Genomic DNA, 19,605 nt, shown 5'->3' with positions numbered 1-19,605 from the left:
GAAAGTAATATGGAAAAAAAACTTTTTCTATTGCGAACTGACATTCAAATGAAACAAACAAAATGTTAACAAGTTACGGTATTTATGTAGTTACTTACCAAGCACATGTAAATTATAATAAAGTAACCAAAATATCTTTACAATCCCCAAGGCATGTCACAACGTTTGAGCACCCCTAATGTTTGGAAATTGAAAGCTGAAAAATTTGACATACCCTAATTGTTAATTCCCCTATGAAACTATATAATTACATTCACATTGGAGTGGATCCAAACTTACTCCAGCTTTAAGACAGAAATAAGCAGACATTAAACTATGCCCATCTTTTTAGAGCAGGTGGGGTGGGTAGATACCATTAGACAAAAGAAGTCTTATAATAACTGGATCCTGTACTATATAGGATATTAGTTACTGATATGAAAAAGTCTGCTTGAAAAATAATCCTAATATCACCTCTGGACATATTCCCCTCAGCACTCAAAACCTTCTGAAGAAAAGAAGTTGCCATAGCTGTATATGGTTGAAAAGCTAGCATGTAAGATTTTTCCCTTTTAGAAAATATCCAGGAAAAAAATATATTATTTTTTAAATCGATCTTATGTACCCAATGCAACCCTCCAGTTTGAGGCTGGTTTTGTCTCCCTGGTATTTAAAGCCAAGCAAATCAATATCAACTATTGTCTGAAACTTGTTTGATTTTGGAGGAGTTGGTTTCCCTTTCACTTGCAAGCAATTTTAAGACAAGCAGTATAAAATTGCTAGAAAGTAAACTCTTGACATTTGGTTCCTTTTCCCTATTTTAATAGCTATGGATTCACAAATAGCTTTGTAAGATGTTAACAAACACATATAGGGTATAAAAAAATATTAGCTGGACATACAGAAGATATCTGTCCATCAAAAAATTTAGTCCAATTGATTAAATATTTTGAAGGTTCCAAAATGCAGAGCATTCTCTCTTTCAACGTTGTATATGGAAGACAGAGATGCATTCGGCTGAGCATTTAGTATGTAATTAATTGACCACATTTCAATATATTGTTCACTACACAAGAGCATTCATTGCAGAAAATCACATTATATCACATATTACAGATCATATGATATGTTATTTACCCGAATAAATCGGGTTCTTTTTATGCTTGGCAGACTTAAATTCAGTGTTTGTTTTTTAAGCCAGGATTACTAGAGATCAAGTTTTAGTTCTATCTTTATCTCTATATCTCTATATCTCTATAGATAGATAGATAGATAGATAGATAGATAGATAGATAGATAGATAGATAGATAGATAGATAGACAGATAACGTGTGTGTGTATACACACATATAATTTATATCCATACATGTGGGGTGTGTGTGCAACGGCTCAGTGGTTAAAGATATTGAGGTTGTCAGCTGGAAAGCTTGACAGCCCAGGTTCGAGACCTGCACAACACAGTTTTGTTCCTCAGCCCAGCTCCTGCCCACCTAGCAGTTCAAAAGCATACAAATCCCGGTAGATTAATAGGTACCACTTTGGTGGGAAGGTAACATCATTCTGTGGGCCTTTGGCGTGTAGTCATGTTGGCTACATGATCACGGAGTATGTTTTCGGACAGCACCCTAACTTTCTAGGCCAAGAAACGGAGATGTGCTAGCACTGTGCCCTAGAGTCGGAGAAGACTGGTACATGAAAACCTTTACCTTTATTCATATAGTTGCCAATTTGCTTGGTCTAGGACTAACACTTTAAGGAACTATACACCACACACAAAACTGACAGTAAAAATGGATAGAGGAAATGCAGAATGGTCAAGTTGATATTCATTGTTCAGTTACTATTTTTCCCCACTCTTGCTTGAGAGTATTTTATGATGTCAAATTTATGAAAGTGACCTAGAAAAGATCCTATTTTCTTCCACTGACAGGTTAAGCAAAGGTCATTTAAAGTTCCATTTACCTCATACAAGTGCGCATATTCTTTGCTGCCTTTAGCCTTGCTGATTCTTTACAGGATATTTTACTTCATACTTCCTCTTTTAGGAAGTCTTAGGAGAACACTGGTTCACTGAAGGAAAAAGACAGCAGGCTCCAGGCAACTTTCACTTGCCAAGAAAACTAGAAAATCTCAGAGGAAGATGTCAAATGGAAGAAAGGATAAAAAGTGACCACTGGAACTATTTCCTATCGTTCATAAAGCATCACTCCAAGAGCCCCCCCAGATCTGCTCCAAGCTACCCAGCAGGAGGAAGAATAAAAATAGCGTTTCATTTTAATCCCCCCACCAAACTGATACTTTCTGATAAATTAGAACCCTTCATTAAATAGCTACATCCTGCCCCTCCAAGTCTATTAAAAAGTTTGTACATCATCAATCCAGAATTCTGCTGGACAGAAGCATACATCCTAGCTTGCAATTAACATTTAAATGCTTTGACTAAAGATAATCTTTTTTTAGTCTTTAGGGAAAGAGGAGGATTCCCTGACTGATGCTGAGCATAGATTCGTAATGGACTGAAATATGGGTCTAAAGACCTCAATATCAGCTCTCGAGGCTCTGCACCAGGTTTGGAGAAATAAAGAGCAAAAAGGCTAGGTTCCCGCCCCCCCCAAGGAAATACATATTTTGGTTTGGATGATTATATTCAAGTGTTTGACACAACAATTTTCATACCAGACAAGTATTGCCAGAGCATTCTTCCAAAATGCATTTAAAATATAGCAAGCAATAAAGGTATCAAGGAACAAACTTATGTTTTGCATCAGCCTTTTATACATATTCACTGGAAAAAGCAATTATGCTTGGAATAGTTAGCATTAAAAGGAAAAAACCAGGCCATCAAAACACACAGTGGCTGGATATCATCAAAGCTGACAGCAGCCAGAGCATAGAAAAACTCAAAGTAGTAGTCCAAGATCAGAAGATGTGGAAAAGTCTGGCCTACAGAACTGCCAAGAGTCAGACAAGACTAAATGGATAACATCATCATTTACACATAACGTAATTAACTTAATATAGCTAGATATGTCATGCAAACACATAACAGAAGTACATTGATTTATTATATTTATATAGCACCATAATATTTATTCTCAGGATAACAAAATAGTTTATATATAATCTTATATAATGCTATATATAATGCTGTTGGATGGAAGTCTTAGAACAGTCCCACAAAATGGAACAACATTTTTTAAAGATTCAATCTCCCTTCCCATCTTATCACTTCTCTACCAAACCATACCACCAAAATAATAAGAACAAATTTACAACAGGGCTGTCAAAATCCCGGCCCACAGGCCAGATGTGTCACGTGCTGGCCACGCCCGGTTTAGTGAAGGAGGAAAAAGTCCTGATATGACGCTGCCGTGATGACATTTTGACACGCCTACAACAATCTCCTCACTTTCCAGGTGTCATTCACTTGCTGTGAAAAATGCTGTACTTCAATACCATTATGGGATTGCCTGCCAAACTGAGCCTATGAATTGCCCATAATTACAATGTTAGACCGATTCCTCTCTTAACAACTTTTCTGCCTAAACATCTCTGGTAGAACTGCCATTCTAAAGAAGAGAAACAGAAGCCATGAAGCAAAGTTGGCTCAGCAGCAGTGCAGAGAATGGGTGTTAGTTTACCTGAACACTGGTTCTCCTTGTAGGAAAGACAGGTCAGGAGTGGATGTTACTCTACCTATCTGCTTTGGACCGAGTCTGCCTAAAAGGCTTATTAGCTTAGCTCCACCCACTCTGGGTAGCTCCTCCCAGCTTTCTGTGAAGTCATCACGACAGACCGGACTGCCTCTGAGAAAAAAAAAAAAAGCAAAAGAGAATGTTATTGATTCCCCCTCCCATAGACCCATTGGAAGGACCAGTTCCATCAGGGCAGGGCTGACCTGTCTTGCCTATAAGGAGAACTGGTGTTCAGGTAAACAAACATCCATTCTCCCTTGTAAGGCTGCGACCGACAGGTCAGGAGTTGGACATACCAAAGCTGGATTGTCCTCGGGAGGGTCCTGGTCCCCAAGTTCCAAGACTACTTGTTGCAGGACCCTCCTGCCAAATGCCGCATCCACTGAAGCAAAGGTGTCCAGCCGGTAATGGCAAATGAAAGGCAATGGTAACGTCCACATGGCTGCTTTGCAGACCTCTTCCACTGACGCCTGCATTGCCCAGACCGTAGTTGTTGCAGCATTGGGAGTGGAGTGTGATGTGATGCCTCTGGGTACCGGAAGGGATAAACTTGGGTAAGCCCTGGCTATACAATTCCTTGATCCACCTGCTTACTGTGGATGGAATCACCTTTCCTCCCAACAAGGAAGGTTGGAAGGAACAAAAAAGAGTTTCCGTCCTACGGAATTCAGATGTCCTTTTAATATATATCTTTAAGACCTTGTGCACATCCAATATGTGCCAAGTCTTCTCCAAGTCATGGACCAGATGGGAATAAATATGGAAGAACCAACTCCTAAGACCTGCGGAACAAGATATTGACCTTGGGAATAAAGGCTGGGTCCAACCGCACTACCCAATGAGGATGGAAGAGGAAGAGGTCAGGGCGAACAGAGAAGGTGACCAACACAAAAATTCTTCTTGCCGATGTAACTGCCACCAAGAATGCCACTTTCAGGGTAAGAAGGTGCAGGCTAGCTTGTCGAAGCAGCTGAAATGGAGCTTTTGTAAGGGACTGCAAGACCCTGGGCAGATTCCAAGTATTTTTTTTATTTTATTTGGTTTGTCAATTGCTTATACGATAATAGGTATAAGTAAAAACATAGTTATGAATACATGGATACATATAAGAAAAAAAAACAACAATAGGACAGGGACAGTAGGCACACTGGTGCGTTTATGCACGCCCCCTACAGACCTCTTAGGAAAGGGGTGAGGTCAATAGTAGACAGTCTAAGGTTAAAGTTTTTGGGGTTTGGGGAAGAAACCACAAAGTCAGGTAGAGTATTCCAGACATTGACCACTCTGTTGCTGAAGTCGTATTTCCTGCAATCAAGTTTGGTGCAGTTAACCTTGAGTTTGTATCTACTGTGTGCTCTTGTATTGTTATGGTTGAAGCTGAAGTATTCATTGACAGGTAGGACATTACAATGTATGATTTTATATACTATACTTAGATCGGACCAAAGGCAGCATAGTTCTAGGTTTTCTAGAATTTCAAGTCTGGTGGCATAAGGTATTCTGCAACGAGTAGAGGAGTGGAGAACTCTTCTTGTGAAATATTTCTGGACTTTCTCAAGTGTGTTAATATCAGATATGTAATGTGAGTTCCAGACTGATGAGCTGTATTCGAGTATTGGTCTAGCAAATGTTTTGTATGCTTTAGTTAGTAGTGTAATATTACCAGAGAAAAAGCTACATAACATTAGGTTAACAACTTTTAATGCCTTTTTGGCTATGTAGTTACAGTGGACTCTAGCACTTAGATTATTAGAGGTGAGTACTCCAAGATCCTTGATAGAATTTGGATCATCAACAAGGTCTTGACTATTCAACCTGTATTTTATTTTCTGATTTATTTTGCCAATATGTAAGAAAGAGAATTTATTTGTTGAGATTGAAGTTGCCATTTGTTTGACCATTCTGATACATAGTCGAGGTCTTTTTGAAGGGTAGCAGTATTGTCTGTGGTGTTGAATAGCTTTACATCGTCAGTGAAGAGAACGCAGTTGGCTCTTAATATGATCACAGAGATCATTTATGTAGAATATGAAGAGAGTTGGTCCTAGAACAGGGGTCCCCAACCGATACCGGTCCGCGGAACAACTCTTACCGGGCCGCTGGTTGCTGGGCGCCATCTTTTTTTGGTAAAAAAGTGCTTCCGGTGAGCTTTTCGGGTAGAAAGCTCACCGGAAGCACTTTTTCATCAAAAAGATGGCGGCGCCAGCGCTTCCGGTGAGCTTTTCCGGGAAAGCCATTTCTACCCGAAAAGCTCACGAAGCGCTGGTGCCACCATTTTTTGACGAAAAAGTGCTTCCGGTGAGGTCACCGGAAGGACTTTTTCGTCAAAAAAAGATGGCGCCGCCCAGTTGATGCCGGTACCGGGCCGCGGTGCCCAGCTGATGTCGGTACCGGGCCGCGGCGTCAAAAAGGTTGGGGATCCCTGTCCTAGAACACTGCCTTGGGGAACAACACTGTTGACAGGTACAGAATTTGATAGGATGCTCCCAATTTTGACCATTTGTTGTCTGTTTGATAGGAATACTTCTATCCAGTCATGCAGGTGTCCAGAGATACCATAAGATTTTAGTTTTAGGAGTAGTTTGTCATGTACCACTGAATCAAAGGCTTTACAGAAGTCTATGTAGATTGTGTCTATTGCTGTGCCCTGATCGAGTTGTATAGTCCATATGTTTTTGCAGTGTAAGAATTGCAGATTACAACATAGTTTTTTTCTGAAACCAAATTGTTTATTAGAGAGTAGGTTCTATGTCTCTAAGTAGAGGATAATGGATTGGTTAATAATTGATTCCATGACTTTACAGGTGACGCAGCATAAATAGATTGGCCTGTAATTTTCAACTAGGCTGGAGTCTCCCTTTTTGAAGATGGGGATGACCGTGGCTTGTGACCATAGGTTTGGCAAGGAGCTGGTCCTGAAATATTTTTCAAAGATTATGCTTAAGAGGTTTGGCTGTGGCAGTGGATAGCTTTTTTAAGAAGTAGGCACATATTCCATCCGGTCCAATAGATAGAGATGGTTTTAGATTGCATAGTGCTTTTTCAACATTGTCTTCTATATAATTGATATGTATTAGATCATTGTAGTTGTCTGTGGTTCGATTAAGAAGTACTGGGCATGATCCATTGCTGTTTACAAATACTGAGCCAAAGAATGTGTTAAAGAGGTTGGCTTTAATGGTGTCATCATTGCAGTCTTTATCATTCGGTCCTTTCAGGGGTGGGATGGACCTTGAGTCTTTTAGTTTGTTGTTCACAAAATTGTAGAAAGTGCGGGTGGAATTGGTGCGTAGAAGGTTTTCTTCTTGTTTAATGTGATAAGTAGGATACCTGTGTACCATTGGAGGGCAAAGGTTGGTCGCTCTTCTGAGGAACCTATGGACTGTAGTTTGGGAGAGATAAAAAAAGACTTTTGCAGCTTTCCTTGCATGCAGCCAAAAGCAGAAGAAGAAAGAAGCGGAAAGAAGCAACCCGGTGGGGCCAGGCAAGGCGCGTGGGGCGAGTGGGGCAAGTTCCCTCCTCTGCCCTTTTCCCCCCTCCCCTCACTACTTCGTGTTGTTCACAATGCAAGTGTGTTCCCACGGGCCATGTGGACAGTGCAACCTTATGTTCCCGCACAGCCTGGATTAATTGCTTTTGGGAAGTGCTTTCACATTTCTTTTGGGAAGTGCTGTCACATTTCTTTGCGGATCACCAAATTTTTTCGCGAACCCTGGTTGGCAACCACTGGACTAACCACTGGACTAGAAGACCTTCAAGGTCCCTTTCAATTCTGTTATTCTGTTCTGTTCTGTTAAATGTTATATGTTGGTCAGCTTGGGATCACATTTATGAGCACATCCATGATGATGCCCTTGTAAAATGAAGCAAAAATATTTCTGAAAATTTGGAAATAGGTACATGGGTAGAGTGATGGACAGCCTCCAGTTTGGCACCCTGAGCCTTATCCGATATTAGATGGTATTACATCGGAATGGGCTTGTTCAAAAGATTACTCAAAGGATGAAACAAATCAATGACTTTGTTCTCCATATTTCAGATAGCTCAGTCTCACCTTCTTCCTCAAAGTTGTCACTAGTCCAACCTGTGTCAATTTCTGTAGTCTTCAGATCAGGATATCTTTTTGATCTTTCCATCTATTTCACACCAACAGCCTTTCACCATTAAAATGTTCAACAAATGTTTGTAGAGAGAGACAAAAGAGGTAAAAAGAAAACAAGGTTTCAGTGCTGTTCTTTTTCCTGTGTTTGAAGGAAATTGCAGAAAGATTCCTTTCATGGATCATTTATATCATTGTGAGTAGAAACTAGTAAACATGATACCATTCACTGTACATATTGTAAGTGTTTACAGCAGACATTACTTAAGAATACCATGCCCATGGATGATTTCTGGATACTAAGACTTCCATTATTCACCGTAGGTTTTGTGCATCTCATACAGAATACAGTGGGAAATACATGTAAACTGGACTAGAAATATTCAATATTTATATTTTGGTTAAGTTAGAATATTTCACAGACCTTAAATCAATTAACTTACCTATTTAAGTTTTTTTCAGTTGTATGGATTTAACTTTATAAGTATTTTATAGTGCATTATAAATTTAATAAATAGTTTATAGGATTTAGATGTATATAGGCTATTTATTCGAAGGATTTTTTTGTTTATGGATCTTAATCTCATGGGTATTTTATAGTAAATGCATTTTATGTTATATGCTTGTAGTAATTGGTTTATAGATCTTATTCTCATAGGTATTTTATGTTATTAACATTTAATATTATTCAGTGCCTTTATGTTATAAAATATTTCATAAAGTTGTGATTAATTTTATTTTGTTCTATAATTTATGCTAGTGAAAGACCAAAATAAAATTGATTGATTGACTGATTGAAGTTTGGTCTATTTTTATCTACCAGTCTTAAATATAAATTGTTTCCTATAGAGAAAACAATAGGCTGGCTAAAGGCATGATGAAGTCTGCAGCTATATACCAAGCTAATATTGAGCCAATTGTTTTCTAAAAAAAAATACAGAATTGCCAATTCTAGGACTTCTAATTGATAATTAATTGAACTTTCAAAGAACCTAGAGTTGCCTAATGGAAAAAATAACAAGAGCCAGTTTGGTGTAGTGGTTAAAACACCAAACTACAAACCAACAAACTGAGTTCTAATTCAGCTTTAGGCATTAAACCAGAGGGTGACCTTGGACCAGCCATTCTCTCTTAGACCTGAGTAGGTGGTAATAGCAAACGATTTTGAAAAACCCTGCCCAAAAAAACCCTGCAGGGATCAGTCCAAGCAGTCATCAGGAATGTATCAATACACAAAAATTTACAAAATATATTTTGTCCTATTTCCTTATGCAAACCTTAGAGCTGAAGTGAGCTATTGTATATAAAAAGGCTTTCTGTATAATAAACAAATATCCATTGTTTGTTGTTACACATACTTTACATTAAGTTACTCCACAGTACTTGAGCTTTAGACCAGGGGTGTCCAACCTTGGCAACTTTAAGACTTGTGGACTTCAACTCTCAGAATTCCTCAGCCAGCAAAGCTGGCTGAGGAATTCTGGGAGTTGAAGTCCACAAGTCTTAAAGTTGCCAAGGTTGGACACCCCTGCTTTAGACTGATCCATATGGTTTCAAAAGATAAAAGTCAGAGAAGACTAATCGCAAATGTTCAGAGAAATTCAGGAAATGCAGTAAAAAGGGACAACTTCAATAATGAGATGGTGTTAAAGACAGGCATTTGATGAGGTCCAAGAAACAACGCTGATGTGCCCAGAAATATTTCCTTCAACAGGTACAAACTATGAAAACAACAACAACAAAGGATCTTGTATGGATTGATCAGCTCTTGAGAGCAATTAAAAATGACCTGGAATTGCTTGTTGCAAATGAATGACAGATGAAGAGGTTCAATTTGGAAGAACAGCACTGTAACTGAAGTCGTTCTGCACAAATTCAGTTCTGCCACCAACAGATCCTTATATTGTGACTTAAGCTAAATCTCTGAAGACTGAAAAAGAACCCTGAAGCATGCTGTAACAAATCGTATAGAATTTGAACAGTGAAGCAAGTACAAAATACAGAATACCATACAACTCTCCCTGTGCTTGTGACATCGCCAGGGTCACTGCTGACGAAGAAGCAATATGCATATCTTCTTTTGAGTGCAGAAGAAGGACATAGGAAAGGAACAGTATTTTCTTTTCTTTTTTAAATAGGATGTTGGAACAAGACAACAAACTAGAGTTCCTTGAACAACTAACAAGAACTCGGATGGCAAGGCAGGAGAAACGCGAGAGAAGTTGATGAACACATCTATAAAACTAGTTCTTAATAAACTCACTGACAAAATATATATTTAAGTACCTTTTTTGAATTAGAGGGGCTAGAAAGTTTATCATGGCAATGTAAAACAAATGAACAAAGAATGTTAATTTAAAGTAAATGAAAACATGTTATTCTAGGGCAAATGCTCCCTTAGCATAGGACTTTCATCATACTGAGTCTGCATGCTAATGGTCAGGAATAAAGGGAATTGCAGCCAAAAACATCTGGCATATATCAGACTAAGGCAAGGTACAGTATTTTATAAAATCTCTTACACAAAAAAGGAGTAAAATGGCCCAAAATTAGAATTTACATTAATATCGATCATTAACTTTTTTTTCTCCAGCTCGGTCACTATGTTCACATTTCACCTCTTACTTAGGACTTCATCAGAATATTAAATATCACATTCATTAGTAACGCTCAAATCGTTTCCTGCTATCTGTATTTTCAAAACTTTTACACCATAAATTTATAGGTTTTTATATACAAGTGTTCAAACACTGCATAGGTTTTGAACAGGCACAAATCCTATTACTATAACATAAACACATTACTTTCTAATATACCACATTAGTTATAATTAAAGTCTCCAAATATATGAAAAGGTTAGAATTGTTTTTGTAATAGCCATTTTCAACAGGAGAAAAAAAAATGTTTTTATGCTTTAAATTGTTTTAAATTAGGAGCTAACCTCTTATCTATTTATGTACATTTCCCTTTGCATTGTACCCAAATAACATAAGGCATTACTTGCATCTTATAAATAAATAGTACATAAATAGATAAGAGGTTAGCTCCTATTTTGAGAACAAACATCCCTATGTGGAAAAGGAATGGGGGGAATTAGAGAAGCAAATTGATAAATAAAAGGATATGGGGCCCTTCAGATGTTCTTATTATACAATTTTAATTTTCAAGGACACTAATGTAAACCTAGGGGCAGAATGTAATGATTAAGGATATGATTATATATTTGTTATTTGTAGACTAAAATCAGCCCCCCAAATGAAAAGGAATTTGGGATAGGACTAGTCTTAAAATCTGTAACAGCTGGAAACTGGCCAAAGGGGGGAAAATAATATTGAGTGTTATATAGCCAAAAATGAGAAGGGTCTCATGCCTAAAACATGTATGTAAAGGAGTACTTCTAGTATTTTACAGTAATTATTATTGTTAGCAAATGAACAGTAATAATCATTAATGTAAATAACTTGTTATATCAGACTTAATTAAACTACAGAGGAAGAGTTTCAACTGCTCAGAAGGAAGAACAGAACGTGCATGCTATTACCAATACAACAATTTTTTCAGACGGTCTTGCCTTTCAAGCACTGTAGGAGAGACATGCTGTTGCAAAAGAGCTTATTTCTGCACGTACATTTTACTCGGTTTCATCTTGTGCTTTGTGGACTATCTTTTTAAACCAGGGGTCCACAACCCCCAGTCCATGGGCTGGCACCAGTCCGCAGCATGCAAGAAACTGGACCGTGCAAACAAGCGAAGCCCCATCTATGGGATGCAGGCAAGCATGCATAACCACAACCCCTCCGGTCCATGGAAAAACCTCTCTCCATGTAACCAGTCCCTGGTGCCCGAAAGGATGGGGGGGGGCTGTCTTAAACTACATTGTAAAATCAGACATAGGCATTCTAAGTAAGGCCTTTGAAACAAAGAAGAAATTCTACATAGATCAAAACTCTACATACATTAAACAGCAGAAAACGTCAAGTACAAATAGTACTGCTCTTTCTGCAACTATTCAAACCTTCAGTGGCACTGAACAAGTATGGTACTTATAACCAGTCCTTGAAGTTCCAGTATCTCACGGTCACATGATCATGATTTGGTCACTGGGCAAACAGCTTATCCTTATAACTCTCGCAATGTCTCATGGTCAACGTTTGTGATCCTCCCTGCTAGCTTTCCATAAGCAAAATCAATGGGAAGGTCACAAGTCCCTCTGGTAATTTGGTCTCATCCTTCCTGGACACCACGTACTCACTAGCCTTCCTGGACTCATGCCCCGCTGTGCCATCCACCCTCTGACTTTCCTCAGCCCCCAAGCAGGCTGCACTAAGCCCTTTTTTGCCCCCTTGCCCCAAATCCACACATGGTCTGTTCTGGCCCTCCCAAGCCCTCCCCCTGCATTCCTTACTTGGGAAGTTTCTCCTTACCTGGAATTATAAAAATTATACTCAGACAGAAGTACTTAGAGAAGCAAAATGTTTTTAATGCAAAGGTTTTAATTGCATCGTACTGAATTTTAATAAAATTTACTTTGGGCTGCAAGGAGAATAACAGGTTATATATTACATGAATTATTTTACAGTGTAATGACATAAACCATACTTAGTTTTGCGTAAAGTCTCCTTAACATGTGCGTGATTTTGCCATTATGGGAAAGAACTAATTAATGGAGGAAACGAGGTGATGAATCAGAAAAGAGCATACAGCTGGTTTTGCCTTCCCCACACAGAAAACAATCTAATTAGTGTTATATCTTTCATATGTTGTTCTAGTGGAGGTTTTTCACTGAGGATATGTGATGAAGTGGCAATTTGCTTTGATTATTGAAACCTTCAGCATCAGTAACCATACTATTCTGGAAAATCTCCAGAACAACATTTTCAAAGGGGGGGGGGGAAGGAGCAATCATCAGAAGAACAGAATAACAGTTAGAATGGGCGTTGGTAGAAGTTACCCTGAACGCCCTTTCTATCTATGCTGCGAGAGAGCCCAGGATGGGTTGACTCCTTCCTATGACGTCATAGCTGAGTCTGTACTCAGCCCCCGGGAGAGATCCCAGCTTTGGCGAAGATACTTGACAGACTGAAAGGTGTCTCTGAAAGCCCAAAATAAATACAGAAATATGTCTTACCCTCTCCAGATGAATCAAGGGAGGGGCTGGGCTCTCTTGTAGCATAGATAGAAAGGGCGTTCACAGTAACTTCTACCAACGCCCATTCTCCTCCATGCTGCATCGAGAGCCCAGGATGGGACATACCAAAGCTTGCATGTCCACGGGCGGGTCCTCGTCTGGCTCATCACACCGACTGTGGAACCACTCATTGAAGCACCCGTCTTCCGAAGGCTGCAGTCGCCGAGGCAAAAGCATCCAGACGGTAGTGTCTGATGAAAGGAGACGGGGATGTCCATGTGGCCGCATGACAAATCTCCTCCAAGGATGCTTGGGTCGCCCAGGCAGCAGAAGTGGCCGCGCTTCTGGTAGAGTGCGCCGTCAGACCTCGGGGAACCGGAAGGGCCGCAGCTTTGTAGGCCTGCTCAATGCAAGACCTGACCCACCTGCTAATAGTAGGAGAAGAGGCCTTGTACCCCAAGTGAGAAGGGAAAAAGGAAACAAACATGGCTTCCGATTTCCTGAAGGAGGAAGTCCGCTTAATGTATATTCTAAGAGCCCTTCTTACGTCTACCGTGTGCCACTGCCGCTCTAAGTCATGGTGCGGGAGAGGACAGAAGTCAGGCAAAACAATGTCCTGGGACCTGTGAAACCAGGTGTTAACCTTCGGAATAAATGAGGGATCCAACGATGAAAAGGTGAGAGTAAAGCCCACATCCCCATTGAGACGGGGGAACAGGTTGAATAGCCCTGATTTCAAGAAGGTGCTGAATGGCCTGATTCATGAGGGCTTGCCTGGAAATGTCCCGAGACACAGGACAGATCAAAAAAAATTTGGGGGGTGGGGGTAGGAAGTCCAATTGTAACCCTGACCTAATAGTGCTGAGCACCCAGGCGTCCGTCGTTGACTCCTCCCATTTGGAGGCAAAGAAGGCTAGGCAACCTCCGATGGGTGGGGAGAACGAGGGATTACTTAGAGCGACGGAAGGAATGACCCCCCGGAAAGAGCCGTTTACCAGCAGAAGGTTGTTGTCTGCCAGATGTTTCCACCCATTGGTCTTGGCGTTGGGAGTATGAGATAGCAGGGGAAGCGAGATGAGGTCTCCGCTCGGAAGGCAGGAAGGCGATAAGGAACAGGGCGATAGTCGGCTTTCTTCCCAGAGGAAGAGAGAATTTTACGTTTATCTCTGGTTTCGATGAGATAAGGTTCCAGAGCATCGCCAAAAAGCTTATCTGATGGAAGCTTCCATTTTCGGCATGACTCCGCCTGCCAATTCGGGAGCCATAAAAGTCTTCTTGCTGCTACAGAAGATGCCATGGCCTTGGATGCAAATTTGGCGGAATTGAGAGTGGCATCCGCAGTGAATTCCACCACTGCAATAATCTTATTAAGGTCTTGGTGAGACCGAAGGTCAGAAGCAGGCAATCTATTCTGGAGTTGGCGCAGCCACCGTATGGATGCCCTGGTGAAGGGTGGGGAGAACGAGGGATTACTTAGAGCGACGGAAGGAATGACCCCCCGGAAAGAGCCGTTTACCAGCAGAAGGTTGTTGTCTGCCAGATGTTTCCACCCATTGGTCTTGGCGTTGGGAGTATGAGATAGCAGGGGAAGCGAGGTGAGGTCTCCGCTCGGAGGGCAGGAAGGCGATAAGGAACAGGGCGATAGTCGGCTTTCTTCCCAGAGGAAGAGAGAATTTTACGTTTATCTCTGGTTTCGATGAGATAAGGTTCCAGAGCCTGAACAGCCCAAGCAGCAGCCTGGTGATTGCGCTTGAGGGTCTGTTCGGAACGTTTATCATCCGGTTTCAGGATATCTTCTGGCTCTGTGGGAGTGCCAGAAGATGAGAACAAGGCCAGAACCGGAATGTCAACAGAAGGCACTGCCAGGGCATTGTCCAGAGCTGCGCTGACATTGTAGAAACGCTTATCTAGAGAAGATGGGCGAGGACCTGCTGAAGGAGAAGCGCACTGTTCCTTGACCATGTCCAGGAACAAAATGGGAGAAGTCAAAACCTCTGCATGCACTACAGGCTTGGAGAAGAGCGAATCCCCTTGGCTAGCGGTATTTCCTTGTGGCTCGGGAGCCACTTCCTCTGGCGACAGCTTGGCAGTGACCAAGGCCTTGCTGAGTAATGGTCTGAAGAGAGTAGATTTGAAGACCAATGCAGAGGATGTCTGCTCTGGGCGAGAATCCTCTTCCTCTGAAAGATTTTGGTCAAAAATCTCACCCTCTTCACACTCTGAATGAGAGGAGTAACTGTGTTCAGATGGTGAAGGCCTTCCTTCCTCATCCACCTCCTCCCATTCTGGTAGAGAAGAATGGACTCTCAGGTCCTGAGGCCTGTGTAAATCAGGATGATGAGGCAAGGAACTTATAGATTGAGAAGGGAGAAGGGCCTGAACCCTTTCCAGAGGTTGAAGAATTTGCTTGAAGCCTTCAGCCAATCCCTGCCTAATGGCTGATGAGACTACATCTTGGATATCCCTTGGTCTATGCTCAAAGGTAGAGGCCACTGCTGTGGGAGTGAAGGTGGCTTTAGGCCTAGATTGAGGAAAGGTTCGAGGCCTGGAGGGAGGGAGAGGAGCATAGGGCACAGAAGCCTGTTGGAAATAAGGCTCAGATCTGCTGAAATCCTGAGGATCTGACTGTACAGCAAGAGCCTCAGGAGAAGAGGATGGAGGATGGAAAGGCTCATAGATAACTTCTCCTCCCCTGGGAGGGTTTGGTTGGGGCCCATGAGTATCACCTGAAACATGCTGTAGTTGCACTTCCTTCTGTTGAATAGTTCTGTTGAACTGCCTCTCTAGAGCTGCATGTCTGCACTTCTCTGCCCTCAATTCAGCCTGAGTTGCCTTCTTAGGGGCTAGAGCCTTAGCTTTGATTTTAGCAGCCACCTCCCTCTGGACTGATTGGGTGCGTTGCCTACGTCATTTTCTCCTATTGGGCTTAAGAGACTGTTCCACTGGGGGGGAAAGCTCTGCCAGAGCCTTATCTTGCTCCATTTGTAAAATAAAGGCTTTTGTGTTGGAAAGAAGCTGTTTAGAAATTTTTCTATTAAGCCCCTTAGGGTATAAATGGCCCCCGGGCTTACAAAATGGCCTCTCACCTCGTGGTGGAAGGCTTGAATCCAAGATGGCCACTGACTACAGGAAAACAGGCTCCAAGATCGAAGAATCGCTCCTTAGGCTATACAGAGCCCCGAGCGAAGTCAGCAAGGGAAAAACACAGCAACCAGCTACACGATCAGCTGGCTTGAGCTCTTATCAGTTTGCCGATCGTGTTTACGATCCCTCCAAACTGCAGGCGTGGGGGAGGTCTGCACACGCTGCCCAGCTTGCCTGCACAGAGCTCTGTAAAGCTGCTCCCAACGTTGCAGGGGAGAGAGAGGAGAGGGAGAGGGAGAGGGAGAGGGAGAGGAGAGGGAGGGAGAGGGAGAGGGAGAGGAGAGGGAGAGAGAGAGAGAGAGAGAGAGAGAGAGAGAGAGAGAGAGAGAGAGAGAGAGAGAGAGAGAGAGAGAGAGAGAGTGAGCTGCTCTCCTGAGAGCTTTCAGAGACACAGCTACTGACTGAAAGGAGCTGAGTCAAAAGCGGGGGTCTCTCCCGAGGGCTGGCTTTTATATCTTAGTGCAGACTCAGCTATGACATCATAGGAAGGAGTCAACCCATCCTGGGCTCTCGATGCAGCATAGAGGAGAAGGGACCTTGGAGGTCTTCTAATCCAATTTAAGCAGGAAATCCTATAACATTTCAGCCAAATAGCTGCCCAATCTCTTCTTAAAAACCTCCACTGTTAGAGCGCCCCAACTTCTGGAGGCCAGTTGTTCCATTGATTAATTGTTCCAACTGTCAGTAAAGTTATACTTAGTTTTAGGTTGTTTCTCTCCTTGATTAGTTTCCACCCATTGCTTCTTGTCCTGCCTTCAGGTGCTTTGGAGAATAAGTTAATCCCCTCTTCTTTGTGGCAGCCCCTTAGATATTGGAACACTGCTATCAACCTGGCACCTTCTTCTAGCAAGGGTTTTTAAAACTTTTTCACCTGCAGAAACTATTAGTTTTAAAACAAATGTGGTAGCCATGGCATATTTTTCACAAGCCTCACCCTTTCCTGTGCATTAAGAACTGTGGTGGTGCAGAGTTTGAAGTACAGTACTGCAAACTAACTCTGCTCACTGCCAGTAGTTCGATCCTGTAGGGGCTCAAGGTTGATTCATTCTTCCATCATTCCAAGGTTGGTAAAATGAGGACCCAGATTGTTGGGGGGCAATATGATGACTCACTAAACCACTTAGTGCTGTAAAGACTATGAAGCGGTATATAAGTCTAAATTCTATTGCTATTGTTCTTTAAAAAATGATTGGCTGATTGAGCTAATTTTCCTTTTGGTTTCAGTCTCATGAATTCCATTAAGTTCTTGCAGAACATTAGAATTCTGCAGAAGACAGCCTGAAAAACCCTACACTAGCATAGATCTAAACCACGCTTGAACTGGAGAGTACAATTTACTCAGTCCAACCTTCTGATGGCTTGTAGGAAGCCATCTGGTTTTTTAAACTGGGGGAAGGATTAAAAATGGGAATGGAAACAAGAGATCTTTAGGATAGCTTGCCTGTCTCTGCTCTAGCATCACATATATTCTGTTGAATTTAGGCTCTTTCACACCAATATTTTAACGTCTGTTATATTAGTCAAGTCAGTAGAATCATTGTGTGAGAGCCTTCAAGTCAATCTTGATTCTTGGTGGCTACATGGACAAGTCCTAGGAATTTTCTTAGCAGTGTTTTCTGTGGGAGTTGATTCTTGTCTTCTTCCTAGGGCTGAGGGAGGACAACTGGCTCAAAGTCATCCTGCCAGCTACCCGGTTATTTCAAGCCCTCTACCTTAAACCATCATGCTAAACTTGCTCTGCAGTGTAATCACAGTTCCTCTACAATCAGCCCCAGTCTAAAATACTTTCCATGCCATTTCAATTTATATATTTTATTAATTATCTACTATCAACTTTACTTAATTTACCACTTAATTTGCATACTAGCACAATGCCTCATTTATTTCATCTAACAACTTAGCTAAGCCGCTACCCTTTTACTCATTTTAAAACTTGCTATAAAATTCACAGCACAAATAAATCAAGCCTATAATCACATTCTTTATACAACCTAAATATTCTCTTTTCTAACAACAACAAAAACCCTAGCAACCGATTCACTAAGAATAATTATAATTGTGGAGAAAAAAAATATTTTTCCAAGTACAGTAAAAGACAAGAATACAATCCAAACATTAAATTAGAAAATTTGCTGGTAGCATGCGGGAACCACACTTCAAATTCCTAAGTAAAAAATTAAACATGTTTCAAAACAGAGCAGTACTTTATTTCTAGTTATAAAAAAAAAAAAAAAAAGATATTGCCAATTATGACTAAATCCCTATATGGAATTTCCAGTCTAGGTGTCCCATCTTTTATAACCAAGATATTCTCTTATGTGTTATGGTCAGAAAGAAGTCAAAATCTCTTCTAATTTGAATTTTGATGAGTTCATCTATGTGCATATATCCACATAACTTTCTTGGCAGCATTGCAGAACTGATTTGGCACTAACTTCTTATAGAATACAGATTTATTTATTTATTTATTAAATTTATATTTCACCCACCTCAGTGTTAAAGTGACATTTTAAGACTTTCTAGTTTAGGAGACAAGTATCTTCTCCAGAATCTTCCCATTCCAGCCTGACACTACTTAACTTCTGAATCCTGACAACTGCTCAGATCTGTTTAGAAAAATAGGCCGTGAACTGAACATATGGACACTGCAGTTTACAAAGGCTTAAAGGTGAATGATGCACTTATATCTTCCCACTCATCTAAATGACTTTATTATTACAAAACTAATTGAAAGATTTGCCTTCTCCTTCTGCAAGAACTACTTTCAATATATTATTATCTATCTACCTACCTACCTACCTATCTATAAGGAGGGGGTCTTCTCCTTTTCTCCCTAATTAAACTTTTAAGATTTAATCTGAGAATAATGAACAAACCACTAGTATTTTAACCTGTAGGCTTTAAGAAAAGTAAGACAAAACTTCCTTCATTTTCATTCCAGATTATGTCATTGACGTGCAAATATTTCTCTTGAACGCAGTATGTTACTAATCGAATCTAACACTGTTCTGAGAACACTGCTGAGCTACGGATATATTTTACAATGCAAACATGATTAGCCACACAGAGACTCTATGCAAACTACTGTGGGCTAGCTTTAAGAGTTTATCACACATGATAATATGAGTCATTATGTAATGTAACTGTAATTGAGACTACGAAATGGACGGACAAAAAAAATTGGTAAACCAACCGACACACTGTTTGTATACTTATGGAAAGTTGGATGTTTTTACGTTTTGTTTGTTTTGTTTGCCTTTAAAAACTAATAAAACTTTTTTTCAAAAAAAAAAAAAAAAGAGTTTATCACACAGACCTCCCAAGTCAAATCTATTCCATTTACACTTTTAAGCATACTATTCACTTCAGGTTATTCAGCCTCAATAAGTGCTGCTGCTGCTGCTCTTCCTGTAGGAATATGAAATCTTACAATAGATGAAAGACACAATGCCCTAGTAGAATACATTCTCTACATATGGAAGACTCTCATATTAAGTTCTAGCATTTCCAATTTTAAAATGATCAAGATGATGAGAAAGACTTGAAAATTTACAGTCAAT

The 19,605-nt window shown here is 40.7% G+C and overlaps 1 protein-coding gene across 5 annotated transcripts in view; it reads right to left on the bottom strand.

The window, feature by feature from the left end:
• The window catches only part of KLHL29 (kelch like family member 29), a 445,820-nt gene that overhangs the window by 375,411 nt on the left and 50,804 nt on the right, over positions 1-19,605 (bottom strand). The window contains exon 1 of one of the 5 annotated variants that reach the window (XM_087947361.1): positions 7,729-7,816. The exons of the other annotated variants lie outside the window; for them this stretch is intronic. The gene's annotated coding sequence lies outside the window, so the exon portion shown is untranslated. Of the gene's footprint in view, positions 1-7,728; positions 7,817-19,605 lie in introns of those variants that run through there. 5 annotated transcript variants of the gene reach the window in all.

The sequence above is a fragment of the Notechis scutatus genome, chromosome 1 (assembly GCF_049901735.1).
Source record: "Notechis scutatus isolate UNSWTSFEM ecotype Mainland chromosome 1, rNotScu1.2, whole genome shotgun sequence".
NCBI classification, from domain to species: Eukaryota; Metazoa; Chordata; class Lepidosauria; order Squamata; family Elapidae; genus Notechis; species Notechis scutatus.
Note: the sequence above shows the minus strand (reverse complement) of the source record. Positions and strands in the feature narration are given on the sequence as shown.